At 39.9% G+C, this 27,766-nt stretch overlaps 1 long non-coding RNA gene across 1 annotated transcript; it reads right to left on the bottom strand.

The window, feature by feature from the left end:
- Nucleotides 1–4,661: 4,661 nt before the first annotated feature.
- On the bottom strand, nt 4,662–26,184 carry LOC120714616. Its single transcript, XR_005691444.1, has 3 exons — nt 26,173–26,184; nt 11,612–11,617; nt 4,662–4,764 (listed from the first exon to the last, which is right to left on the bottom strand). It is a non-coding gene; the product is annotated as an uncharacterized LOC120714616 (long non-coding RNA).
- Nucleotides 26,185–27,766: the final 1,582 nt, after the last annotated feature.

The following is a 27,766-nucleotide window of genomic DNA, read 5'->3' on the forward strand; positions in this document are numbered from 1 at the left end:
AACACAATGGAGAGCAAATACTCAAACTTTATTCCCACACAAGTGAGTTATCTTGTATCATTCCTGGTACAAATGCACACTAAAGAGCAGGCCCAAGTGAAGTTCCTGGAAAGGCAACTTATTTTAAAGAGCCCATACAAAAAGCTGTAAAATGAAAACTTCCTAGAAGTCATCACTGATAAAGAAAACACAAACAATCCCAGGCTGACAGAGACCCAACTGAAACTTGTATTCCTTCAGCTCTCAGCAGTAATGGCTTTATAAACTTTTCTATGAATAAAATGTTAAATTGTTAGATAATATAAAAAAAATGTCATCATCTTAACCTTCTCACAGCTGTCAGATGTTTTAACAAGACTCAACAGCTGTTTTTAGAAATTCCTAATGTATATGTATAATGCTTCTCTCCTATTGATCCCTCTGAGCTAAACTCAATAATTACTTCATCAAACCATCAGCATGTCTATTGGACATCAGCCATATAAGACTGCTCAAAGAAGTCTTGCCATTAATTATCAGTTTATCATTATTAATAAGCTAAACCCTGCAGGCTTTCAAGCTGGCTCTAATTTCAGTCGTTTTCACAGAGTTGTGCGTCCACATTGAAACGGCCGAAAACGCTTACGTTCCAGTCCTGCGCATGCACGAAAGCGAGTGAGAATTAAAGAATTTGAAGAAAAGCTATCTGGAGCATGTACAAACTGATATCAATCTTTTTTAGGGCAGTCAAAATTGAGAGCAATCAAAACAACCGCTGTATAATGCACTCCGCTATCTTTGTTTAATTCGTCACATGACTGCATCACATGACTAAAATGCGTCATCGTTTTTAGAAAGTCTGCGTTTTCGAGTGTCCACACTGCGACGGAACAGCTGCGACTTCAAGAGCGTTTTCCACGCCGTCTCAGTGTGGACGGGAGGCCAAAACAGAGAGAAAATGATGCGTTTTCAAACGAAAATGCATTAGTGTGGACGTGGCCTAAGTAAACGAGGACTTTTCCTTACATCAAAGTTAGTCATGGAGTGCTGCTGGGTTCTGTGCTAGGACTGGTACTTTTTTTTACTGCTGTAATAAACCCTCACGTCTTTTTTTTTTTTTCCAACAGTGAAAGCTTTTCAATCACACATGAAATAGACTTCTGGGAGTGACATTTTTTCTACACAATATTGTAAAAAATTTCTCAAAGTAAAGATAAGAACTAGTTCATGCATTTACTACTTTCTTTATTATTATCATATAGTCTTTAAAGACAGAAAAGCCTCCAGTTAATCCAAAAAGCTGGTCACATTTCCCCCATGTTAGCTTCTCTTCATTGTTAAATTTAGAATTGAATTTAGATTTCTTCTCCTCGTGTTCTCTTGTGGTTTCTAGAGTTTGCAAAAGTACAACGTGAGGTAGAGCCTTCAGCTGTCAGTGAGATCTAGAGTGGAACCAGCTCCCAGTTTCAAGAGACAGGCACGCGCTACTATCAAGAGTAGACTTCAAACTTACATTAGCACTGCTGTAAAGTCCCATATTTGAGCACACACTAATAAAATACTTACCATAGCAAAAGACAACTAGTTATATAGTCGAATTACACAAGAATACTTTTTTAACATGAAATTCTCAGTCACAGAAATGAAGAAAATGCCATTTTCATTCAACTTTAATGTGGAATTCAGTAAATATGACATATTCAGTTGTACCACAAAAACAGAAATATTAGCACATGGTCCAGTCCAAATAGAGCAAAATACTGGATTCTTCAGATGGTACTGTAATTGTACATTAGAAATATTTAATTAAATGTACTCATATTTTTTCATTTTCAAGATCTGACTCACTCAAATCTCAAATCGTAAAATTATTAGAATGTTTTCTGTTAAACCGATTTCCCTAAAGTTTTATTGACTAAAAGTCTGGACTTTTATAATGTTTGCCATGAAATTTTAGCTTTATATATGAAACGCTTTTCTAAATTCCTATATACTATAACTTCAAAACAAAATCAAAACAAAGGTGCCCCGCTTTCAGGCCAATGTCCCACATACTAGTGCTCCCACAGACTATTTAGTATACAAAACTCAAATTTCACAGGACTCGTTAATTATGTTCAAATTTTGCACAATCAAATTTTTATGCAAATTGGAGATGGTCGAGCAGGAAATGTTCTAAAAATATTAAATTTGTGTCTTCTCTTTCCTGTAGTTTGTGTTTTGTGCTGTCTGCTGTCTCTCTGTGCTCATTTGTTATGCCTTCCCTTTCGCCTCACCACCCAACTGGTAATGGCAGATGGCTGCCTCTCCCTGAGCCTGGTCCTGGTGGAGGTTTCTTCCTTTTAAAAGGAAGTTCTTCCTCCTCACCAAGTAATTGCTCACAAGGAAAGGAGATTTTTGGGGTTCTGAATGTGAAATTGTGCAAAAAGTGCCCCAAGACTACTGTTGCTGTGAAATTTCAGTATCAGTATATACATAAAAATAAACACTTTCAATAATGAGAAACTAGGTGAACACTACTCTATCTATAATACTAAATTAGCTGCTCCAATATTACCAAACAAGAGACATTCTCAAATTTCTCACAGCCCTCATCACACCACCTAATCTCAGCCTTTGTTACAGAATGGTGAAGGAAATAAACTTGATATATACGAATATGTAACACACGGCACTGCAGTCATGTATAGCATCAATGTTATGTGAGGAAAGGCATGGCACGATTACAGCATCAGACTGCTGACTGTTCTCCATGACCTGCGGTGTAGTAAACATTTATTGTACCCTGTCACACATCCGTTATCTCTTTGTGCGCAGCAGCACATTTAATAGCACCGGATTAAAAACTGAGGAAGAGACAGGCAGATAGACGTTCTTCATAACTGATGCAGAAACATCACACACACACACACACATATCATTGACCTTATGAGCAGCTGAATTTACTCAAGGAAACCACCTGTCTGGAGAGGTCTGCAGAGACTCTTCCAAGTTGGGTTCCATTTTATTACATTTTAATTGATCTGCTTAAATAAAATAAATAAATAAATAAAAGCTTGGCACTTCTCATCTTCTTACATCTATGCTACAGGGTTTGCTGCCAAGTTTTCGATCTTGCTGGGAAAGGCCAGGTGGTCAGCAAGATTCCCCTTTTAATTTAATTATTGTCATCACAAGCACCCATAACATACGGAGCATAACGTTACACTCATAGTTAAAATGCTTACTCTTGTTAGTAATTGCTGCTAAGAACACAAGACTGGAAATTATCAGTACATTATCTTTACACAGGGGATGATTTCATTTTTTTTATTGTTTGTTCTGCTCTGTGCTGGCATTCAGGGACAAACCAGACAGTGTCTTCTGCGGCAATAACCACTTAAATACTGCTTTGATAGGAATACATTTGTAAAGAAACAGTTGTGAATGACTTTCAGCTCTACATTTTTTTAATGTCTTTTTTTTCCATATTCGGCTCACCTGCTTCAAAAATATCTTTAGAAGTGTTTGTTTGATTAGAAAAGAGACAATCAGAATTTTTGAACAAACAAAAAAAATCAAACACATAAAAGCGCTTTACAAAATCAAATCTGGAAATGTGCGCAGACACAGAGACAGACAGACGATAAGGAAGAAAGGCAAATGAGAAGCAATAGGATGCCTGGTTCATCTTCTTACAAACGTCTGACAGTTTTAAGACTTCAGCACTGCTTGAAACAAATTAGGCTGAATGAAATCCCATGTGCATACCTGTTACCAAAGGCACAGTGAATCAGGCAAATAGGGGGGAGAATACACAGTTTTGTCCAGTCTCTCATTTGACTGCAGTTGGTTATGCAAATGAAAAGTCGTTGTGTGAAAAATCAAAGATCCAAAAGCACCAGCCCAAAATAGCAAAATTGGTATGGCCAATGGGTTTGGTTCACACAATGTGCTTACACATGGCCCACATGGCGCAAAGAATGACGGCCCTTTGGTGGCCCGGATCTGGTTTGCCAGAGGTGGCCCACACATGGGCCAGCACAAGGCCAGTTGTAGACACACTGCTGGCCCTGTGCTGCCCCAGAACAGTTTCAGCTCTGGCCCCAGATTTCAGCCTAATGTGTACCTTAATCAAGCCATGCAATAACAACATGTGCCGGAACATGATAGTGCAAAAGTAACATGACGAAACTCTATTCAGACAGTGAATGGACTCATTCTTATATAGAGCTTTTCTACTCTCTCGAATTACTGAAAGTGCTCTATACAACTGTCACACACTTCATTTCATACACATTCACACTCTTGACATGCAGACTGGGGGATCCAGGGATCGAACCACTAGCCTTCCGATCCGTAGGTGACCTGCTCGACCTCCTGAGCTACGGCCACCCGGTGGTAAACATGAGTAAACCCTCGCTAGGTTTTGAATAAAGTGTACACTCACAAACCTGTCAAACCTGCATTTGAAACGTTGGCCACCATAGCAGTATAGTATTGCAACATGGCATTTGGGTCTTCTAACTAAATTAAGAAAATAGGGACATTTTCTTAATTTTTGCATGAGACGTGATGGAAAAGGCCATGTTTACAACAACCTAAAGCTTTTAAACCAGCTGCTACCCAAACTTAAAATTATGGTTACTTTTTTACTAAGAACATTAGACTTTAGTTCATGTTTGACTCCAAATCCACCCCTCACTCAATATGTATTTGACATCATCAAGATGGTGTTTGTTAAAATATTCAAGGGTTCAAAACATGACTTTACTATCAACTGGCAATATCACAGTTGGCTACACCCTGTCAGATGGCCTACCTGGCCCACATCTGGTTGACATACACCCTGCCATGACACCAGTCAGTCAGAAGTGCTAGCTTGATGCCGGATCCGGGCCAGACCTGTTTTCTATGAGCCTGGGCCACATAAACCAAACCACAATCAGGCCAGATGTGGCATGCTATCACATAAACAGTGCCATCTACGCCAGGCCTGGCCCATATCTGGATGACATACCACTTACTACGCCAGAAGTCAGCCATCAGTGCCAGCTTGACACCAGATATGGGCCAGACCTGTCTGCTATGTGGGAGTGGTCAGTGGATGTTTAAGATATAAATCGACCCATCACATTTGACCAACTCCACCATTTAACCTCCTAAGTCCCGAACTCTTTCATGGTATGGATTTTAAAATTCTGTTTGCTATTTGGGCTGATATGGACCTGATGAATGTAAAAACAAAGAATTACCAGATTTTTTTTTTAACCGGATTTTTGTTTCTGAGAAAAATGAGAGCTACATATGAGGACATTTGTTTTACATTTCAATAGAACAGTGGCAGTATAATGTCCTCGTAAGTGGATATCAGGCCCTTGTAGAGTAAAATTTTGTATTTTGGTCTAGACATCCAAAAATGTGATGTCCACATATGTGGACGCACGGTCCTAGGAGGTTAAATAAAAAAAAGACATCCCTAAGAGCTCCAGAAGAATTGGCTTTATGGTCAAACTAAACTTTTTCTGGTCAATGACGCAGTATTCTCTCAAACAGTCTTATTGCTATAATGTCATCATCACTCTTGCTTCCCCCCCCCTCTGATAAAGGCACTAATGAGCAAACTGCCTGCATTGCTGTCTTGACTGCTAGAGATAAGACTGTTCAGAAGCTGGGCGCCACACTTCTAAAGAACTGCTTCAAATGAGGGGGTCTTTAAACCTCCAGTCACATCCTGAAATAAATAAATAAGAGATGAGATACAAAACCAGACGTAAATCAGACTGCCTTTTTAGTCAAGTGTCAATTGTTCTCATTATCATCATTACCTGCCAATGTGTGTTTATTCTATAGGAAAGATGCACAGAGTGTGTTTTCCTTTCTTCTGCCTTCACAGTAGTGGGAACTTACACCGAGGCCAACTCTCACACACACAAAAAACAACTTCAGTGAAGAATCTGACACCTCCACTGTTAACTGTGACTGCTAGAGGTGTGCAAAAATGTGTCTGTAGAAGGATGAGTCACTGTGAAGGAGACAGTGAGAGAAGAAAAGAGGGGGGAAAGAGCAAATAAAGGGCAAAAGACTTTGTGTGTTGTCTTTAAGGGAGGTTGAATTAGTTGGTGAACCAATACCTTTGGGACTTTAACATTGTTATAAGACGTGACACTCGCTCAAGTGGTGGAAATGCATCCAAATGTGATAGCAGCAGTTATTTAAAGGAACCTCAAGAAGTAGCTGTACCATCAGTGATCAATCAGATACCGGCATTTCACACAATTATTCAATCTAATTTGTTACAAAACCAATATAGTACAGATTACTTTAGATCTTTGTATTTTTATATATCCATCTTTTTTGTTGGAACCTTTGTAATAAAAGCATATATTTCATGCACACTACCCTATTTGACTTCTTTCTTTTCCCGGATTTTATTATTTTTGCTCCTCCCCTTTGTTTGGGGTGTAACAGTCTGGGGGTTTGTCCAGGATAACGAGTAGCAAGTGAGTCATGGACAATAGTTCTCCAATACTGGCTGCTTTTTCAGTCATTTTCACTGCAGTTCTGATACCTGCACATTTTCATAGAAATGTTTTTTTTATGTTATGCCTATTATTATTCAACCAAAAAAAAAAAAAGAGGAATGAAACAGTGTTGTGTCTACATATAACATATAACTAAGCAAAGAAACAAATTTAACTTGTATCTTTCAGCACTTTGCAGCACTCTGTTGCAAAAACACAATGCCATTTATTTAGTTGCATCTATAAAAATACTACAGGTAGCACAGTTTGATGGTTTTGGAATTTCCTTGGGGAATATTTTTACACCAAGAATGTAATTTTCAAACTGCTATTAGCTAAAATCCAAGGTAGAGCATCATATATCAGGCCTAAAAAAATAAAATGACAATAATAATAATAATAATGATAATAATAATAATAATAATAATAAAAATTCTCTACAGCAGTATGTAAAAAATGTGTCTTTAAAAAAAAAATGGGTGCATGCCCAAGAAGCCATTCCTATGGATAGAAAAGGTGGAGAAAAGTCCGAGGTATGCCAAATTACACAAGAACCGAACTTTTTTTTTTTCATACACAGCACTTTATCTTTGTAGGTTTAATCTAACAAACTTCATATGTAAAGATGAAAACTTCATGATCAATGCTCTAAGCAATTTCCCAAGGCACCACAAGAAAAATTGGGACTGTTGTAGAGGGCTGCACCAATAAGCCTATAAAGAGATAAATATAATATTGAGCACATTTTAGTTCAGCTTACTGGTGCAGCTCTCCACAACATTTGTCAGGTACTGCCTTGGGAAAATTAATTACCCACCTCTGCTCTAGTAGATAAGGAAGAACTCTAAGATTTTTTTAACATGGTAAGCTCATTGCTTTAAGCAAAATGTTGTGTTTTGTTTAATCCGAAACTTTGGCCCAGTCACTGCTTCTAGGCTATCAACACAGCAAACAGTGAACTTCATGCAGCCCAGTCAGTGTAACTTTTCACAAGTTTGCTACCCAGTTATTACTTGTAGTGTTGTGGAGGATTTATGGTCCTTTGTTATCTTGAATAACAAAAAGTGAAAGAAAAAACAAAACAAAAACCCCCCAAAATGTTTAAGAAAGTTGCTTGAGAAGCAGAGATAATGGCTTTGTTTTCAGGAACCAGATTACTTTCTTACAAAGAAGTGGTCGACTGTGACCGGTCGGCACTAATTCATGGGTGTCAAACACAAGCCTTGCTAGCCTGGCTAGAATCAACTCGACAATGACAGCCTATTGGAAGTAGGGATGGGTACCGGTATCCGGTGCTTTATTTAGGTGCTTTTTTTTCCTGAGATGTCATACACTTTGGATTCTAGCCAATCATTTTACCTTTCCAAGGATAGTAGGCAGGCCCAGGTTGTCACGAAGTGGGATGGACTCAAGCGCAGACGAGGCAGCTAAATATATACAATATATATATATATACAAGTGAGAGGGCAAGGGGATCCAGGGCACAGGGGAATCCGGAAAAGGAGCTCTTCACACACGAGGGAATCCAGAAACACAGTCCAAGGGAAAAGGAATTCGTGTTCACAGGAAACAAGCGATTAATCTCACAAAGCAACAACGCGAAAAGACAACTAGGGAGCCCGCAATGAGCTCCGGCCCGGCGAGACACGGCAAGCGTCAGAGAGAGGGAAAGGAAAACAAGAAACATATGTAGCCAACTTGGGTCAGCCGGGCAGACACGGGGACCATGACACAGGTATGTACGTTCTTTTAGAGCAGAGCTACGGATTAAAAATGCCCAAGGCGAAGCGGTCAAAAGTCTAGCTGTACGTCACAGCAAAAGATGCAAACTCAGCAGCCTGCAACAAGTGCTTTAAGGTGATACTGTGATACTGTCAAAGGAGGTAACACCTCGAATCTGATAAAACACCTGGCGACGCATAGCGTTCTTTTAAAAGCCGAGAAATGCACCGTATTTGATAGCTTGCTGCAAGACCTCACACAGAGCACATCTACTGTGGGTGTGGTGCCCGTTATCGGACCCAGAGTTAGCAACATCCCCCAAGAACCTGAAGAGGAGAGTCCTGGCCCCCAGCCCTGCCAGTGTAGCAGAAATGATGACGGATGATGATGGCAGCAGCCGTTCTTCTCTGTGTGTTGCCCGTGTATAATTTACGTTGAGTAGGCTAACCACGTTATTACATTAATGCACGTAAGGTGAACTAGCAAACGCCGTCGTAGTTACATGGCTGTCTTCTTGTTTGATGGCAGATACTCCCTTCACCCTGGCCAAAAAGGCTAAAATGACCAAAGAAAAAGTGGAAAACAGCTAAACATGAGAGGTTTTTGGATAAAGTTTGTATTTTTTCCATTGATTAAGCACTGCTTCCAGCCAAGAGTGAAACCATATATGCCCTATAGCTGCAGAAAAGGCTAACATTGTTATCTTTTTACAAAAAAACAGCTGAACATGAGAGGTTTTTGGACAAAGTTTGTGTTCTCCATTCTTTAAGCACCGGTTCGAGCACCATTTAAGCACCAGCACCGTTTCAAAAGTACTGGTTTGGCACTGGTATCGGATAAAACCTAAACGATACCCATCCCTAATTGGAAGACCTTTAAAAATGTGAAGTGGAAAGATTGTAAACTTTTAATTGTATTTTTATAAGTTTTACAGCTTTTCTATTAATAAAAACCAACAAAAAATAGTTATATAAGACATACATATTTTTCCAGTATCTAATATATCTGCTATTGAAATTTTCTAGAACAAAAGAACATTATTATGAATACAGGGCAGTCTGGGCAATGGCCTACCAGAAGTTTTTCTGTTATTTTAAACATGTTTATCATGTAGAAAACTTCTTTTTCTTATATTTAAGAAAAGTCAGGGATTAAATGTTCTGTTAAATGTCTTTACACTAGTTTGACATCCCAGGGCTAAGGGAAAGGGTAAAAAAAAAACAGCACAAACATAACCACGATTAGCCTACATTACCAATTCCTCCACATATATCTGACACTGCCTTCTGATGAAAGCACATCGTCATCTGAACCATCTGAACCATCTGAACCAGGGCCTGCAAAGCTGAAAATTTAAGGACTTAAAAATCGTAATAATTTTTTTGGGTAGACAGAAAGCATTTGTCTATTTACATTTTTTGAAAACATTTCTTTTCTTCTATTAGTTTTCTAAATCTGTATGAACACTGATAGTCCATCCATCCATTCTCAAGGTCAGGTGTGGGCTGGAGTCAACTCCAGCTACCACAGGGCAAGTCACCAGGCAAACACAGAGAGACAGACAACCATTCACACTCACATCCATGCCTATGGACAATTTAGAATTACCAGTTAACCTAACCCACCTAACTGCATGTCTTTGGGCTGTGAGACGAAGCCAGAGTACCTGGAAAGAACCCACACAGATACAGGGAGAACATGCAAACTCCACACAGAAAGCCCAGATGAAGATGATGATGGATTCCCCTCCTAACACTGATACTCATTCTCCAGTATTCATTAAGCCTAACAATGTTCTCATACTTCATGCCCTTGCACCAATCCCATGATTCCTACAGTCTGTTATTTTAATGCACACAAAATAAAATGACATTAATTCTCAACCAATCAACTGAAAGGTTGATTGGTTGAGTTAGTACCTCTGACAGTATTACTTGATGACAAATGGTTGTCCCTTACTACTTTTACTGCAGCAGTATTAATGTATTAAACTGTCAACCATGTATGCATTTTGTTTCTGCTTTTTAAGCTGTAAAGATTTTTGATTTCACAGCTGAGCTAGCATTTTATATTACTGAATAAAAACCAAGACTATAGAGAAAACTGGTTAATTATCCTGTGTGACAGCAGGGCAGGCTGTTTAATATGAAAGCAATCCCATACCACAGAATTTCATGTTACTGGAAATCACACCAGTAGTCCAGCATGCATCAACTCAAGTAACAAGGACAAAGACAAATGTCACTGAGGCATCAGCACTTTGCAAGCATGCTTATTGTGTCAGTGTGTGAATGTGTGTGTGAATGGGTGGGTGACTGGATGTGTAAAGCGCTTTGGGGTCCTTAGGGACTAGTAAAGCACTATACAAATACAGGCCATTTATCATTTACCATCAAACTGAATAGCATGCTTGTTGTTGTAAGTGTGGCCCTTCCATAGGCGAGAATTCATGAGAAACATGCAGAAGCCAGAGAGCAGCAATTAGTCGCAAGTGTGGAACCCAAGGTAAATTTTTCAAGAAGCTGCAACAGTGCACATGTATTATTAAAAAGTATTTTCAACGCCAGTCACATTGTTCATCATACTTAATCAGGTAGCCTTTACATAATTCATGTTTAATTAGTGGGTGATGGAGTTTTCTGAAATCATCTGTCAGTATAAACAGATTACTGTAATTATATTGTTAATTTACACAAATAATAACCCTGTCTGCACACTGTAAACACGTGTACTTTCCTGCAGTTACTAATCAGACCATCTTTCAAGGCATAGAATAATTGTATCTTCTCATGGACTTGTGCCTAACTGCACAGTTATAGTTGTGACTTGCACTCTTTCATCATACTGTCCAAAAAATATTATATTCATTTTGACTGGAACGCCATTGTTAAAGGAAACTTTCACACAGAACCACCTCTGGTGGTTTGTGTAGTAGTAGTCTGGTGGTTTATGTGTGAGGACATCCCCACTCCAATCAGGGTCACCCGAATCACCTGAGACCAAACATCAGAGTACAGAGTGGTGATGAGAACCTACATGAGCCCAGGAAGTAAGAGTGACCACAACCAAAAGCAAAGACTGAGCTGGAGTGGACACCAGTGTGCTGAGCCAGAAACATGCAGGAAAGTCTCTACCAGTGCCCGACAGCGCATCCCGGTCCCACCCAGGGAGCTCCCAGGATAAGGAGCCCGATGTCACTTGTGCGCTTCTGAGGCACGGTGTTTCAGGCCTGCCTTACTAGGTGGAGGAACAGAGGACAGAGGACAGAACTAGGACTCGCTGGAGATATTATATCTCTCACGTTGGCCTGGGAATGACTCGGTGACTGAGTCTGGAAGACGTGGGATTCTCTGCTGCCCATGTGACTGAATTGTGGATAAACAGGAACAAGAAATATGGTATCTAACCAGATTCTTACTCTGGATGGCATTACCTTGGCTTCCAGTAACACTGTGAGGAACCTTGGAGTCATTTTTGACCAAGACATGTCCTTCAATGCACATATTAAACAAATATGTAAGACTGCTTTCTTCCATTTGCGCAACATCTCTAAAATTAGAAATATCCTGTCTCAGAGTGACGCTGAAAAACTAGTTCATGCATTTATTACTTCTAGGCTGGACTACTGTAATTCATTATTATCAGGATGTCCTACAAACTAAACTATAAAAAGCCTTCAGTTAATCCAAAATGCTGCAGCAAGAGTACTGACAGGGACTTTCTATCTCACTAGGTGTTAATAGACCTCTCTGCATTTAATCGTACTCGTTATTAATCTTTGTCTCTCTTCCACAGCATGTCTTTTATCCTGTCTTCCTTCTCTCACCCCAACTGGTTGCAGCAGATGGCCCCGCCCCCCCTGAGCCTGGTTCTGCCGGAGGTTTCTTCCTGTTAAAAGGGAGTTTTTCCTTCCCACTGTCGCCAAAGTGCTTGCTCATAGGGGGTCATATGATTGTTGGGTTTTTCTCTGTATGTATTATCTTATGATCTACTGTACAATATAAAGCACCTTGAGGTGACTGTTGTTGTGATTTGGCGCTATATAAATAAAATTGAATTGAATTGAATTGAACAAAGGAAAATTGATGGATGTATTGTCCAGATACTTTTCAGCCTCTGAAATGTTCACACTTCAGTCATATCCATATCTGTATATTTGATTTAAAATCCACTGTGGTTGTGTGCAAAATTACAAAAAATGTAATTAATTTAATCCAATCTAAATACTTTTAGATCTAACTATGACTTTCATTTACAACAAAAAAAAATGTTTATGACATGAAGTGAGTTTCTATTCCTAACTGATCTATCAGACTGGTTGAAATAGAAGGTCCAGATGTGAAAGCTGTGGATTTGCAACAAGCACAGACAAACATGCACCATGAGGGAAGGCAGAGGGCAGATCAGCCAATAAGTCTATAAGTCAGTGCTGTTCAGTACTGAAAGGATGTCTCTTGGGACAGGGCCAGAGTCCCTGTGCTCAGAAGCAGTTTTAAAGCTTACTACAAACACACAGTGCCCCTTCTGCCAGCAAGAGAAGCACACTTTGAACAATTTTCAAATTTCAAACAGCTCACCAAACCACAGAAGCATAGCTGGATTAAGGGCTCTAGATGCCAGTCGAGTGGCAGGAGTCATTGTTCAGTGAACACTTTACTTTATTTGTCTTTCCCTACAATATCTGGTTATAGTCACCTCCCTTTTCATGATACTTTTTCATACTGAGCCCAAATTCAATGAAATAGCCTTGGTTTTTGTTTGTAAGGAGAGAAGCGCTTCTAGTCAGGCTTTGAACACAGGCCAGTATCTCACATAAAAAAATCTCACAAACAGCAGCAACAGATTAAAAAGCCAATATCTTGTCAAGTTCAGACTTACCTCAGCAGTACAGCTTTGATAGCAATACTTGCTTAATATCTGTTCTCATATAAAAACTGGAGAGGTTTTTAGAATGGGTACATTGGAAGACTAGAAGTCATCAGAGTATACACCACTATTAAACCTGTTCTGTTAATCAAGGCCTTTATGGGACTGTGCTACTGTAATAATTCATTAACTCTTTCTTGGTGTTAATGAGGCTCTCGGGCAATGTGGAATTTCATTTTTACAGATTCGGATCAACCAAATGTCAAAACGTTAGTTACGTTGTTTCACCTATGTTTTATGTGCATGAATTAGTCTTTCACAGGAAGAGCTTTAACATTTAGTTTTTTTCCCCCCTGTCCAACCAGCAGCAGTAAAGAAAAGCTAATCGAAACAGGCAGATTAGTAATTTAATTTCGGTGTATAAAGCAATCAATACTACGCAATTAAACAGTTCCCTGTGGATTACCCAAGGTCCGAGCAGGGACATAATTCAAGCACAAGAATCCAAAGTTTCTTAACAGTCAGTATACAAAGATAAGCAAGTCATGCATGGATGTGAGGTCAGGACCCGACAAACTTTAATCCTCCACATCAGTCTGAGACTCAACCTGCCAAACTGAACATTAATATTCATCATCCTATCAGCAGTTCAACTACTAACGCCAGCCCGGGCCAACAGCACGTCTGCCTAATTAAGTTTTTTAGTTTTTTAATTGTTATTTTGATATTAAAGTTAGTGTTGCCTGAGCAAATTAAGTTAAATGGCCTAGAGTAAAAAGCGATTTATACACATTTTCTTAGTTGCATACCGCTTTATCTGTCTCAGTCTTTAGTCAGAGCTTATGAAAAATTCATCCTGTGTGACTGGTGCTGCAGGCAGTGGGAGAAGTAGCATAGACGCCATCAGAATCTTGTGCTTGCGTGCATGTTATAACCACAAAATGTCTTTCATATTTTATTTCCATCTCAAAAAAAAGAAAAAAGCTTTTAAAAAAAAAGGTACATCTGTCTAGTGCACCTGCTATCCACTGGAGTATCATAGCATGAACACAAAGAGTGAGTCACTGAATGTGATATAAATTTCTTCATTTATGTCAATATATACTGCACAGCAAGCCTATTCAAATGGCGGCCCAAGGGCCACATGTGGCCCAGAAACAACCTGCGAGTGACCCTGCCTGTGGTCCTGGCAGAAACGCAGAGAAAACGCAATACATAAATAGATAAATTAATTTTAAAAAAGAAGAAAAGGAAATTGTGCATATATGTCAGTTTTTTGAAGACAAATCGTTCGGCTTACTACCGTTAGAGCGACACACAGCTGGCGAAATAATGTTTGAGAAGATTTCAGCTTTTTTGAGGAAGGTGGTCTGGATATGAAGCGTGTCAGTATACCTGCCATGGATGGAGCCCCATCCATGGCAGGTAAAGTGAGTGGTTTGGCAGCGCGGTGGTTGGCTGTTGCACCTTAGTTGAGAACCTTACACTGCATTGTGCATCAGACGGTGTTGTGAGCAAAACTAAGTACAGAGCTCAAAACGACAGTGGACGGCATCATGGCTACAATTAATTTTATTCGCTCAAGCCTCCAGCACTGCTTATTCCGCATGCTGCTCTCAGAAAAGTCTGCTGAGCACCATGACCTGCTATTGCACAGTGTCAGGTGGCTGTCCAAAGGCAGGGCACTGGAGCATTTCTATGACCTCAAAGAGGAGATCCCAATTTTCCTGTGCAACAGCAGGCAAAAAAAACACCCAGAAACAGCAGATGTGACCATTGTCCTTTAAAATGTGTCTGGGTTGGCAAAATATTTATTTCATTTTGAAAAGGAATTATCAAAATCTTTATTTTATTATTTTAAATGTGCAAAAAAGTTTAGTTATAGCTGCCTTTTTTTAAATGGATCTTTTGGTGTGCATTTGTGAGAGGTCACCAGATTTTCAGGGGAAAAAGGAATAAAAATAACTTGTTCTTTAATACACTTGTGTGGGTTTGAAATTTATCATGATCTGCTCCTTACTGGCTGCAAAAAAATACCTGGCCCAGATAAATTCCTCAATTTGAAAATCTGGCCCAACTAACTTTTTAATTGAATAGCCGTGCTGTACAGTATAATTTTTTTAAAGACCTTTCTAAGTAAATATCTAATCTACGGAGCCCCGCAGGGGACATGGGAGAAAAAAAAAATTAAGACGGACTTTTGCGAGATCTCGAAAAAACTTTTGCGAGATCTCGCAAAACAAACTCGGAATCTCGCAAAAGTTTTGCGAGATCTCGCAAAAGTTTTAGCCGCATTCTTCGGAGGCCGCCAGCTTGAAGCCAACCGGGAGGTCGAGGCACGTAGTAGGTCTCGACCTCCCGTTAGCTTCGAGATAGTGGGTGTCAGATCTCTGAAAACGTCGGAGCACTTTTGCAAATATGTGATGTCTTGTAAACCGAGCAGTCTGACGTTTACACAACTACATTCACGCCTCAAAATATCTTAAAAGTGTATTTTGTGACCCAGAAAGAGTAATATTACAAAAAAGTAGCTGCCGCCATTGTTGGAATTCAACTTTTGCGAGATCTCGCAAAAGTTTTGCGAGATCCCGAGTTTGTTTTGCGAGATCTCGCAAAAGTCTGTCTTAATTTTTTTTTCTCCCATGTCCCCTGTGGGGCTCCGTACTAATCAGCCAATCCAGAGCGTTCTCACTCCCGAGGCGTAACATGTCGACGTTTTGTCACGTCCCGCGGCGTTCCTGAGGAACGCGAAAGGAGACCTTCGGCGTTCTTATGGTACGCGGCGGGTTATGGCTGGAATCCAGTGCAATGACGCTCCCGCGGTAGTAGACGTTCCAGCCCTGTATTCCAGCCCTAAACCTAACCTTATCCCTAGCCCTGACCATAACCTTATTCCTGACCTTAACCAGGACTTTAATGATGTTAAATAGCGTGTTTCTAAGCGATTTGAAGAAAAAGAGCGAACATGTGTAGGTTCAGTCCAGACGGTTCTCATATTTCCTCTTTTTCCGAGGTCGTCATTTAGGAACGTGGTGGGTAGCCGAAAACGTAATATGGTGACGATTTGTCACCTAGCATTAAATGTTACGCTTTGGGAGTGAGAACGGGTTGGCCAATCGCATGGTAGCAATTCTGTGCATTTAGGCATGTAGACATGGTTAAGATGACCTGCTGAAATTCAAACTGAGCATCAGGATGAAAGGTGATTTCAGTGACCTTGAATGTGGCATGGTTGTTGGTGCCATACAGGCACCAGAAACTGCTTATCTACTGGGATTTTCAAACACAACCAACTCTAGGGTTTACAGAAAAGGGTGAGAATAAGAGAAAATACCCAGAGAGCAGCAGTTGATGCCAGATGTAAAAAAAGAGAGAGAGAGATTAACTCACTACATAATACAGCCTCAAAAAGTAAAGCGTATTTGCGATGTAAGATCTACAAATATTATTTGTTTTTCTGCAAAATTACCATGAAATTGAACACTACTTAAAATTAATTACATAGTACTTATTTATGCTATCAATATTTCTTTGTTTCCTGTAAAAACCAGACTTGTTACCCCCTTATTCTAGTGTGTCTACCTTTATTTAGTATTTATAAGTAAATAAAATTACATTGTAATGTCAAATAAAATTTAAATTCCTTTTAATTCCATTTTAATTACACCCTTAGTCAGGGGCCACATTGCAAAGGGTTTGAGGATGAAAGTTTGATCTAGTGCCCAAACATTTAAAGAGTCGTATATAAGATCATCCCTGCTCTTTTTTTATCTGCTCTACTTCCTACACACTTCCCTGTTTTGTGTGATATGCAGAGCTATGACAGGTACCAAAGCAGACTACCTTGTCTGAACATGACTATATAGGAAATGTGTCTGATTGAAGTCGGTAAGTGGGTTTGGGATTTGCTGATCTGTCACTCCTCTCTGAATGAAGAATATTTCTGTCTTGCACCTTTTTCCTGCCACAATTCTTCTATAGCTAGCATAAAGGAGTGACAGAAACAACAGGCTACAAGCTTAGAGACAAGCTATCACGTGTCTAACAAGGCATAAATAAACAGATACTGAATGTGAACAAAGAGACAAAAATGCCTTGTGACAGTAACGCTGAATGTAGGAGTTATTAACCGTTATAAACTTACTAGCTTAGCATTTGGTCCTGTTTTTAGCCAGTACTTTACAGTCATATCAGTAGCAAAAAATAAGCACTTCCTCCTTTGTCTTTCTCAGCTTTGCCCACCTGAGTTTGTGCGTTTGTCCTATTTTCTCTCACAGATGGATGAAGCACCTCACTGAACTGTGATCTTCACTGAGATCACAGATTTAAATCCAAGCTTTGGCTAGACCATTCACGAATGCTGAGCGATTTTTTTTTTGTTACTCCAGCATTGTCTGCGCTTTTGTGTAGTGGAACATTTCTTCGAACGTTGCTGTGAATTTGTCACACCACCCCCCGTCACTGTTTCCTTTATCCCCCACCAGCCTTCTAGTCCCTGCTGCTCAGAAGGGACTTCGCCTCCCTAACCAATTCTCTGTGTAGTGATGTGGCAATATCTGCTCCACACCAGAAGAAGAAAAAGCTACACAGCAATTTCTTTTTAAGATTCTGTCTGTATTTTTGGCTGTATTTGATAGGAAGTGTGCGAGGGTATCAACAATGAAGCGTAAAGGGTAAAGGAAGCAAGGAGTCCCTGGCTTTGAGTGGCATTTGGCAATCACGGGCTTCTGTGTCTTTTTACTGTGTATGCTTAACTTTCTTTTACACTGATAACAAAAAAGATATGATTGATGGCATACAGCAAGTCAAATTTGCCCTTTTTGCATCTGCTCCTGGACAACAGAGAAGTTTTGTTTAAAATACATTTAGGGAGCTCTTTTTTTTTCCATTTTGTATTTGGCTAGATAGCTGGCTCCCTGTATGCAGCCTACTTTTGAAGGTTTTGAAGCGTATAAGGTTCGTTCACAAGAATATCAAAAATATCTTTGAGTTCTTTGGATTTGCACAAGACAGTATGAGCCGCAAAAAGATTTTAATGGGAAGCTGAGCACCTTTGTAAATCATGTCCAGTGATTTAAAATCAATTCACCACAGGTGAACCCGAGTCAGATGCAGGAAACAGAATGTGGAGGAGTTCGTCTGCCGCATATTGATTTTATTTCACTAAAGAGATGCATAGCTGCCCATAAATTGAGCTGGTGCATTTAAAGGGCTTCTAAAAGTAGCGAGTTAAAAATCCTGTTATCAAGGCTGTGGTATCTGATAAAGAAAACGGGATTCTGCTGGATTCACTGAGCTGTAACCTGCTGCAAGTGTAAAATAGTTCGTTAGAGGGTTATCCCCTTTATTGCCACACTGCTGTGTCAGAAAACAGTGTGTTGACTCCTATCAGAAGAATTTCCCTCGAAAGTGAAGGAACTTGGAAGGGTGTTTTCAGAGTACAGGAAGCAAAGTTCTCTTTGTGCGCTTGTCTGCGGGATGGTTGTAGGAATGTTTCTCAAATTTTCATTGAATAATCTTTGAATTTTGTCCTGAACGAGACACTATGATGAAGGAGAAAGAGAGGGTGCCTGGTGACTGTGGAGGGAAAGCCACTGAGGCAATACTGGTTGCTGTTTCTTGGACTTCAAACAGTTCAGATTTACCTTTGAAGCATGTTTGAGGTCAGTGGTGCGCTGGGGAAGGAATCGTCTTCAATTTTAAGGCACACGAGCATTTCGGGAAACTTATCTTTGTGAAATATGCAGTTGATCTAGTGCTGGCATGAAAGCCAAAGATTTATCACACGTGTATATCCTGGCTTTTGTGCTGTTTTCAATCATTATACTGCGTTCCCAAAGAAGTTCACTAACTGGAAGATTCATTTGAGGAACAATGGCACACCACTAAAATTACTCATAGAAAGTTTGGGGTTTTTTTTCAAGAATGCAAAGCCTTAGGCTGCATGTGCAAAACAAGTAGGACTTATTTTTGTTTAATACTGTAACATTGTTGGATGCTCACATTGAGTCATGTGAAATCAGTATTCGCTGAAGTAATCTCTGAGAGACTAAAACTCAGGTTTAAAACTGGTCTAAATGATCAGTTCACATCATCCTGCACAGACTTCCATGTATGGACAAGTGGAAGAGGGAGGCGGGTAAAATAGTGTTGAGATGTCAAACACACAGCATTTTAAGAAAACTACCACACCAGCAAATTAAAAAGAAATGGCTGCAAACGCACACAAAACACAATGGGAATAGAAAAGATCCTGCACATGCAGATGTAACAAGCTAACGGTAAACGGCTAATGGCAAACACGTATCTACATATAGAGAATATAATTTATGAATGATGTGATTAAAACACACATGTTTTTTTCTTTTTTAATTCAACTTCCGTTGTGTTTTGTGTGCTTTTGTGGGGTTTGTCTATTTGCTGGTGTTTTCTTATGTTGCAGTGCATTTGACCTCTCAAGGCCACCGTACATTTTTACAAAGGGAGGCCTTAAAGAGACAGAGAGTTGAATAGGTTTGTTACAGGTAAATGTGGGGTCTATATATGGGTCAGTCAACCTTGAACCTTGTGCTCCATGAAATGCTTTTTTGTTTTTTGCTCACACATTTTCAAATCCTAATACACATGCACTTTTGCTTTTACACTATACTCTTCAAGTTGTTCTAAAAATGTCTCAGCTGAGATTGAACCTGTCCACAGTAACAGAAGTGACAGAGGCAGAAATGTTTTTGTTGTTGTTGTTATTTTGTATTTTTTCATGCACATTTGAACATAGTAATCATATTGAATATATATTGCCTATTACCAGCTGGCATTAGCTCCCAGAGGCCCTGTAAAGGACAAGGAAGTAGAGAGCAGATGCAGAGACGTGTAATAAAGAGTAGCCTCATACACTGCATGCCTCCTGTTCTCTTCTTTATGAAGCATCTCATGCTGTCTTGGAATGCTATTCATGCAAGATCCAGAGCCTATTCGACACCTTCCTGCTTATTCACTATCAAAATCTAATGAAAAATTTAGCCCGTGAGGTCATGGCAACCTTATAACTTTCTCTTACACATATTATCCCCCATCACTATTTCCACTGTTGTTCTGTCCCAGGAGGGCTCCAGTCTGTTTGTAATTTACACAAGAAAGAGACGTGATCAAAGGAGAGGCACAGAACAAATAACTCGAAAATAACCCTGGGTTTTCTCACTTGTTTTCTCTCTGAAAAGATGCCACTAGGCTGTGAAAAGGTTGCTTTTTCTGGAAGAGGTGACATGTCTGAAGATAGCATGACACTTTTAAGGTGAGCCTATCAGCTCCTTGGAACAGCCTTCCTAACAGACTGGCTCCCCTGGGGGTTCCTGCTTCAGGAGTCTATGAGTCATACTCTTCCTGAGAAATCACTGGTGCAGCACCCAGAAGACTGGGGCTTTGTCAGAATGGGATCAGGTACTGTACATATTAAAAAAAAGAAAAGCTTAAAAGACAAAAATACCCAGAAATGGCATCACAAACAAAGGTCTTGACTGAATACGGTGGATAAAGAAATGTGGCTACAGAGCAGGAACAATTCATTATGGCACTGACTCTGACAGATGAAGTAGTATTTGCAGGTTATTCATAATTATAACTATAATTATATATAATACTGTTGCCTACTTATTGGTGAAGAAAATAATAGTTCAAATATTAAGAAAAATGTTGATGTTTTAACTATAGGTGTTAACTACAGTGTGGACTGTGCAGGCCAGTCAAGTTCTCAATTCTGCATGTCTTTATGGACCTTGCTTTGTGCACTGGTGCAGTCATGTTGGAACAGGTTGCTGGACCTGCTTCCACAAAGTTGGGAGCATGGAATTGTCCAAAATGTCTTGGTATGCTGAAGCAAGAGTTCCTTTCATTGAAACTAAGAGGTGGAGCTTAACTCCTGAAAACAACCCTGCACCTAACCCTGCACCCTTGGCACAACGCAGTCAGACAAGTACTGATCTCCACCAAAACAAGAATCATCCATCAGATTGCCAGATGGAGAATCCGATGGATGGAGAAACTCTAGTGCAGTGGAGATGTGTTGTCATTCCAGAGAACACATCTCCACTGCACTAGAGTCAAGTGGCAGTGTGCTTTACACCACTGCATCCAACACTTTGCATTGTACTTGATGATTTAAGGCAGCTGCTCAGCCATGGAAACCCATTCTATGAAGCTGTCTACACACTGTTCTTGATGTTAGGGCCACAGCTGACTGTGTGAGGAAATTTCCCAACTGGACTTGTTGTATAGGTGGCATCCTATCACGGTCCCACACTGGAAATCACTGAGCTCTTGAGAGCGAAGCATTAATTCACAAATGTTTGTAGAAGCACTCTGATGCCTAGGTGCTTGATTTTATACCCCTTTGACCACAGAAGGGATTGGAACACCTGGGTTCAATGATCTGGACGGGTGGCTGTCATATACACCCATAACCCTGGTTTATATGGCAGAGCTTTAACAAATACCAGAAATGTATTACTGTCATACCTGTGTCAATCCAGGAAGGTTGAAATTACAAATAAAAAAATAAATAAAATAGATTAAAAATTCAAGCATTTTTGCAATGCAGTTGCACTTTTTCAAAGTGTGTTGGGTTTGAGCCTGCTGTGACTGTTCACTAAAATTCTGTTAGTAAGTGATGTGCGGTTGATATTTTTTCTTTGATGTGGTGATGCAGAAAACCTTGGTTCTCATTATCTCATATTTTGAAACCATTGGCAAAAACTATACATATATATCGTATCATATCAGTAATATTCCTATTAATATTTCAGTACAGATTTCAGCCATATTGCTCAATCCTAACCGGGAGATCTTCCAAGAATAAATTCCATGTTTGCATTTTGCCATTTCTCTGCAGTGGAAGCAGCTTAAAAATCCACAGCTCTTGGGACTTGCTCTTCGGGGAGGTTGTTTGCTGAAGTGTAGCTAGTTCACATGTTGGGTTACCACAGTTCATGTAAAAAGGGCTAACATGTTGAGGCCTACTGCAGTGGGGCAGAACTGTGTCCAATAAAGAAAGAGGGAGAGGAGATTCAGTGAATGGCGCCTGGCACGCACACACTGGGACAGATGGCCGTGAGGGTCCATATGGGGTGGAGATTGTATCCAAACCTTATGTGTGTGTCTGTGTGTGTCTAAGTGAATGCATGCAGGCGTGCACGTGTGTAAATCTACATGATTTAGAACACAATATGTGCACCTGTGTATCTCGTGCAGCTGCACGCAAGTGTGTAGAGATGAAGCTCTTAATATGCGTGAAAAGAGAAAGTCTATTTGGGGGAGTGGGTGACAATGCTCTAGGATTTAACTCCACCACGGGTCAAACTGACCCTCAGCGTGAGCAGCAGAAGAAGGGCCAAGTACACGACATCGCTAACGTCAGTCGGTGAGCTGCAGTGAACAGACACACATGGTCCACCAACGTGGCACAGCAGTGTACAAAAACACACAAGAGCACGACTTGGAGAGGAGCGTGACCCAGCGGGGTTGGCGAAGGCTGCTGAAGAGCAAAACAAAAAAGTGGATGTTCTCCAACGAGCTGATGTAAATAAATGGAAGGTAGAGAGCGTCGTGAAATATTTATCAATCAGTCTCAACCGACTACTTCGAAAAACAAGCCCAAAAAACACAAAAACTACCTGCTTCAGGTAGAAGCATTAACTTGACTAGCACCGAGCTCGATGTGATTTATGTGATCACTCCTCTCGTGTGAGCTTCCACATGCTGTATCTCCTGTCTACTTGCCGAATCTAATCCCAGGATCAGCGCCAGGCTGTGATATTACACAGAGGAATGTGAACTTTATGGGAATTAGGTCTAGTACAAGACAAATGAACACGGACAGTCAGGGCTCCCAGATGCTCATGATCATGTCTGATGCAGTCATTTAGGATAAACAGAAGCTCAGGGACAAATGATCTTAGTCGCTTTCCTGAAAGGAGCTTTGAAATGAGTGCATAATGAAATGTATAATTTATTTATTCTGAGATGCTGGAGGGTTGTATGAAATAAACATGAGGGAGGGAGCGAGAGAGTAAAAACGATTGCGAATGAGACGGAAGAAGATGGAGGGGGAGAGAGGGGAACGTGTGTTATTCTAGGAGAGAGAATAAAAGCAAATGAGAGATGAAAAGAGGGAAGGAAGGAAAAGAAAATACTCCCTCCACCTGTGTCAGTGAGCACATGTAGGATGTAATTCGTTTTATACTTCAGTAATGTCAGAATGGTGTTTGTGTGTGTGCATCTGACCTTTGTCTGCACAGTTTGGTAGACCTTAGGTATAATTAAAGTGTAACGTAGAGGGCTGCAGAGAGCTAATCAGCCTGCAAGATACAAATATAAACCATTAATAGTAGTAGTGTACTTAAGTAGAGGATAGAGAGGCAAAAATGAGCCAATGAATAATTCCATATACCAATTGTATCCCGGCAACCACACACTAATTTCATCATATGACCTTATTATAAAGTTATATTAGACGTGCTGATGAAGCCAGGCCCTTGGAGGTATGTTTCACATCTCTGGCTTGCGGTAGGATAATTTAATTTGTGCTGCATCCAAATGATGAATCAGTGACATATTTCATATTTTAGCATTCGAGCTGTTCCAGCAAGCAATTGCAGAAGAAAAGGAGACAAAGACTCCAAAAAGAGTTTTTTTCCCCACCAACAGAGGTTTCACAATACTCATATTGTCACAGCCTTCTTTTTTTTTCCTTTTTGAAAGATAGTTTCAGTACATATTGTTACGATCCAATGTTGTCAGTGTTTTGTTTTATACGTGACTCCTCCCACCAGAGGATGGCTGTGGGTTTTTTCCCCTTTCTCTTTTAGGAGTTGGACGCGTGCTTTCTGAGTAGTTGGGTGGAGTCTCTTCCTGTCCTTGGATTGGATAATTGGATAATCACCTCCAGTATTTAGCTACCAGATGACAGCCACCTGGCCCCCTCTCTACTAGCCTCCACCACCCAACAAATAACATGAGCTTTTGATTCGTGTTTTTGATAGAGTGTCTGTGCCCAGTGAGTTGCGAGTTGCAAGTGTGTGTGTGTGTGTGTGTGTGTGTGTGTGTGTGTGTGTGTGTGTCTTAGTTTTGTAAATAACTGTAAATAGATTTGTAAAGTAGCAATTGAGTATTTTGTTCACCTTGTATATATTGTTCACTGCAGCAGCCTAGTAGGCGTGAGAAGCCATTTTTGTTTAAGTTTTCTCCTGTTTTTCATGTAGAAAGTTAGGTAAGTGAATTGTCTTTTGTTTGGTTTTCATTTTGTGTAGGAAAGCGTAGGGACCATTAGGGAGTTTTGTTTGTTATTTTTGGCACTGCCCACTGCTGAAGCAAATAAATGGCTGCTTAGCATTTTAGAAGATACTATTGTTTGGGTTCTTGTTTTGGTGGAGCGGGAGTGGGCCAATTTTTTGTTGCGTTCAAGACATGCCTAGACTAAGAACGTAACAATATCTACTATCCATCCATTATCCCAGCCGCTTAGCCTGAAATGACAATTTATGAATTTGTTTTATTCCTCTTCCTGTTACTTTAGTGTTAGGCTGACTTAACTAAATAAGTAAGTAAATAATATCTCAGCTTGGGTAGCATTAGCAATTTTTTTCTATGAAGTCATCAAACAAATAAAATAAATGTAGCATAATTTGGGGAAATTAGGTTAGCATTTATTTTGCAACATGTCAACGTATCAGATGTCTCAATTAACCACATACCAATCTGCACAAGATTATGACCACCGCATTAATATTGTGTTGGTCCTCTTTAACACATAACAGCATGGACTCCACTAGAGCCCTGAAGGTGTGCTGTGGTATCTGGCAACAAGAAGTTAGAAACAGGTCTGATAAGCCTTGTAAGATGTGAGGTGAAGCGTCCCTTTGCACATCCCAGAGAAGCTCAATTGAATTGAGATCTTCAGAATTTCAACGACAAATTAACACCTCAAACTCGTTGTTGTGCTTCTCAAATAATTCCTGAACTATGAACAAAATCTTGACTGTGTATTCTGACACTTTTCTATCCGAACCTGCACAAACACATCAACTCTAAGGACAAAATGTTCACATACTGCCTAATATATCCAGCCCACAAACAGTTGGGAGATCATCAGTATGTTTCACTTCACCTGTCAGAGTTTTATGCCTGATCAGTGTAATATGATAAATTAGGCCAGTAGCCTGTATTTTCCCACGTGCATGTAGCCTATTTGTCTGTGTTTTCTCGTGGCAACAAGGATAAATAGGCTACCATATCTTGCATATTGTTGCTCATATTGTTGCCTCATGGGTCAGCACTGCTCCTCCAGTCCACATGTCTTCTGGGCAAGATACAGATGCTGATGTATCCATTCTCATAAGTGATTATTTTAGATAAAAGATGCCTAAAGTGCATAGAATAAAGCACTGCATGAATAGATGAATGCCACTTGTAGTGTAAAAACCACTTTAGGTACTCTTTGGGTAACCATATAAATCCCAGTATGTATTGGATAGCCTCATATTACAATCGATCTAAAGCACACACAGAGGATCTGCAGCAGCAACAGGTCCTGATTTATCTGTACTGACTAGCAAATACACTATCCTGTCTGGTTGTGTCCTGTTAGCTTGGTCTTCACTGCACAGCATGTAACTCACAATGTGGCACATCAGATTGTGGATGTCTGCAAACAGCCTGTTTCTCCAGGGGAGAGCTAGCATGAAGCAGAACAAGCAGTGGTCAATTTTTCTGACACAGCTTGGGGGTGCAGCATATTACTGACGGCTTAAGAGATCAGATTATTGTACTGACAGGTTTTTCTCTTTTTAATAGATTTTTAGATATTTTCTATGTGGCCTAAAGTCAGTGTAATGTCCTGAAGTCCCAAAGCATCTGCTCCTTTTGTGCAGCAAGAAAAAATGTGACTGTCAGTATGGAATGATCTATTGAGGACTCACAAAAATGCTGCATTTCTTGCACAAACAAACCACATTTACATTGTGTATTTAGCTAAATAAAGTGCATATGTCATATTGTCCAATAATGATTTCATTCCTGTAACAGGCAATGCTGGCACATTTCATAGAGACACTGTTAACAAGGAACAGAAACAAAGACATAGAAAAAGTAAGCAGGACAAATACATGCAACTTTTTTTAAATGAATAAATTTGTAAAATGTTCTTACAAACAGAAGGTGTAACGCTGCCTCCAACATCACTTAATTATAAGCCGTACATTCCAATTATCATTTAATAATAACCACAATAATAAAAACCCTCCATAAAAACCAGGAAAACAAATTAACAAACAGACTGATATGATTGGTGATGGTTCTTGGTATCTCTGCATGAAGCACATTAACCAAACATACTCACAAACACACAAATGAATCAGCACTGCTACTATTTAGTATCTGCTTTTGTAAGAGCATCTAAATCCACGCAGATATTCATTTGTCGGACCTCTACAGGTTTGGAAGGAAAAGTTTAAGGTGGCAGGGGAAAAAAGGGGTTGCAGCTGCAACAGCTGTTGCGGCTGTGTGCCTTCATTAAAACTGAGACGTACAACTGCGATTTTGAGTTGGGTGTGTTTTTCAGTAGTGGAATGTATAAATAATATTTCTCACACAGCTGGTCTAACAGAACAAAACGAGAAAGGCACGCAGCTGCTACTATTTCACATTAGTGCATAAGAGTGGCACAGTTTGTAATTTAGAAAGCTGTAAAATGAAATAATGGCAGACCTGATGTGTATCAATCAGGCGATGTATCTAAATTTATCCTTGCCAGCTGACAGCCATATTGATTTGGAGCTCTAGCTGTATATTATTAAGGCTGAACCTCTAACTCCTGTATCGGTTTTGCAGTTGGTTTAGTTGACCCTTTACGACTTCATTTATAAGGCGTTAGTAGAGAGTTTGTGCTACATTTTGTAAGGTTTAGTTTACTTCATGGAAAATACAAGCATGTATTACAAACTAGCCATGTTTTGCTAGTTTGTAAGCCACTGCTATCCCCAAGCACAAACATCCAGGGCTGAAAAATAAGCTAACATAGAAGTCCAAGTCAAGCACACGCACAGTTTCAGACTAGAAGTTCAATATTGAAAATGGTTTAAAGATCTCGGGCTAATTGCTTCCTTTACGTTAACTGTATAGTGGATGATATTTTTTATAGCTCATCCATTAAAATTAGGCTTAAAAATCAGCATTAGCCTGCCACTTGTGTGCTAACACAGGTAGCTACAGCAGCTAGCTGTATGCTAGGCTTCATCTCATCTTTACTCTTTACTTGCATCTGCCCCTAATTATCCCAAAAAATGTACAACAGGTTTGCCTATAGGTTAGCACTAATTGTGACTGTGCAGTGCAGCTATACAGCAGGCCTATTTGGATGCATCTCGCTAACCAAGATAGCTACTATGACCGTAGGAGATAACAGATAGTGTTCCACTTACACTTCTAAATATGGCAACTTCTGAATACAGTAATGGTTAAAATGCCAGAACAATTAAATACATCTAAGAATGACAAATCATTTTTAGATCCATGTGATGCATGCATATATTACACATCAAACAGTATAGATGGCAACCTTTCTGCCACCTGGCACGGTCACGTATTGAACCGTTAAATATCACACAAACATTAATCATCCTTAGCCCCATATCACACCATTCCAGCCT

This window comes from Simochromis diagramma, unplaced genomic scaffold (genome assembly GCF_900408965.1).
Source record: "Simochromis diagramma unplaced genomic scaffold, fSimDia1.1 OVJJ01000596.1, whole genome shotgun sequence".
NCBI classification, from domain to species: Eukaryota; Metazoa; Chordata; class Actinopteri; order Cichliformes; family Cichlidae; genus Simochromis; species Simochromis diagramma.